The sequence below is a fragment of the Meriones unguiculatus genome, chromosome X (assembly GCF_030254825.1).
Source record: "Meriones unguiculatus strain TT.TT164.6M chromosome X, Bangor_MerUng_6.1, whole genome shotgun sequence".
Classification (NCBI taxonomy): Eukaryota; Metazoa; Chordata; class Mammalia; order Rodentia; family Muridae; genus Meriones; species Meriones unguiculatus.
In genome coordinates this window covers 60,673,016-60,675,297 of record NC_083369.1, presented here as the reverse complement: position 1 = coordinate 60,675,297, position 2,282 = coordinate 60,673,016, and positions in this window count along the sequence as shown.

The following is a 2,282-nucleotide window of genomic DNA, read 5'->3' as shown; positions in this document are numbered from 1 at the left end:
CAACCAACATTGTGCATAGGTCTATGGAGGTTTGGGGCTTTTGTAATATCTTCTGCTTTTTATTTCATTTTCTTTGTTTGGTTAACTTCGTATTCTAAAACATACCCACAGAGCAGAAGTAAGTGAAAAAAAAAAATTGTGGTCTGCTCAGACAATTCATATGAACCAGCTCTATGGAGTACATTTAAATAGAACCCAGATTTCCCTGAAGTTGCAGGCATACTTGTGAAAATAGTAAGTGGATTACTCAATTCTGAGCTATCACTAGCTGCCACCAACATGAGAACAAGGGAGAATAGCTCCCTGGTGGTGTTCTGTTCCTCTCATATTACCAGCGCTAGAGCCACAGGATCTTTTCAACATTGCCTTCTTTACCTAGTCTGATTAATGACCCTGACAGAGATTTACTTCCCATTTTGACAGCTTTTTGCTTCTGGATTACCAAACATCCCATTCAAATTGTCTGTTAATTCTTCCTCAAATATTTTGCTGATTTAATCATGGTACTCATTTTGATTGCTATCATGGTATGAGAATTTATTCTCCTTAAATCCTAATTTTTACTCAAACATTTGTTGAGATTTGTGAATCTAAACAATGACTTTAGAATCTGTTGGACAAGAATTAAGAAACAATTAAAAAAACAGTTTATTTCTGTTTTTATTCTGCATGGTTTTGCAAGATTGAAAGTGAACACTATACTTCATGCAATGGAGTGATGCTAAGAATGGTAAGTCTTCAAGCTTAAAGGCTCAGACTCTACCTTTCCCCCCTCACTCCCAACAATGTAGTTGAGTTACTCTTACTGCATCCTTCTTACTCTCAAGATAAGCTGCTTAGGATAAAAAAAATACTGTCTCAAGAACTGAGTCAGCCTCGTTATGTATGGAGTTCCTAACTATGCCTATTTGGAGAAGACAATATTGATTCTCCCTCTGTATCCTTTGGAACACCCACCCAGAGGATACTTTCTCTTCCATTATACTTGGTACAATATGAGATTGATAAGAAAACCTCTTACCAAAAAATCCCAACTCCCCAAACACATTGCATAGTCTCTTTACCATACCAGTCTCTCTGCCTCATCCTTGATTAAATCTATTGGTTTCTGACAAACAAATGAGAAATTTGATATTAATGGACAAATCTTTACATCTATACTCTCTGTATAAGATCTATTCAAAACCAAGTCATCCCAAATCCTGGAGTATATGAGGTAGATGATCTCCAGGCCTACCTCTTCCATCTCTTACTGGGGAGCCATTAACAGGAGAAGCATTCTTTAGTGAGAATACATAGTTACTATACATTCCCTATGCTCTAGTGAATTACTGTGAATCCATATATCTATGGGAAGCACCAAGATGATTTGTTGGATTATCAAAATAAATATCCTAAAGTCATGAGGGGAGTATGATAGGGGAACATGGAGGAGAGTTAGAGGCGGGAAGTGGGGAGTAGATATGATCATATTTCATTAGATATCTGCATGAAATTCTCAGGAGAATAAAGAAAAATAACTTAAGAAAGAGTGTTTTAGAAATGTCTTGGCAATTCTCTTCTGGACCTAAAAGAAACTGAAATTTTCCTGTGGATACAATTGTTAGCAATATTAAGTCATCCAAGAAAAACTGGGGATCCAGTTCACAGTTATTCTGTTAACTTGACAATGAAAGGCATGAAAGCCCTTGCTCTATAACTTTCTTTTCTTTACTACTAAAATACAAGTTTTATACTAGAAAAATTTTCTTGGCAAGAATTTTTAATCTTCTTACGTAAAATGTTATTCTTTTTTAAAAAATAGATTATTTTGTGTGTAAAAAAGTGTACTTAAATAAAAAGGGTATGTCAGATTTCAGTCATATCTCAAATATTTGCATATGTTTTTGCTACTTTGTGGAAAGACTACAGAAATTCTTTATTCCTAGAACACTTTCCATGGATTCCAGGATTGGTTCTCAATTGCCCCCATGCCAATTCACCCCTTGACAAGTCTCATCCAGGAAGTATGAACAGTGTGGCTACCCAGCCACATAGGAGAAAGACAACTATATATAGAAGTGTCAATCTACCTGAAAAATAAATTACATGATAAATTTTAAAAATCTATTTATGTAAGTATGTAATGATAATAACATTTGCCATTAAGTACCTAAAATGTGCTAGCCTCTTCATACACACTTTCTCTTGTTTTTACATTCTAACTATTATTATCTTCAATTTTGAGATCAAACAGTGGAAGTCAGTTTATCAAATTTCCCAAAAGCACGTGGCTAATGAGC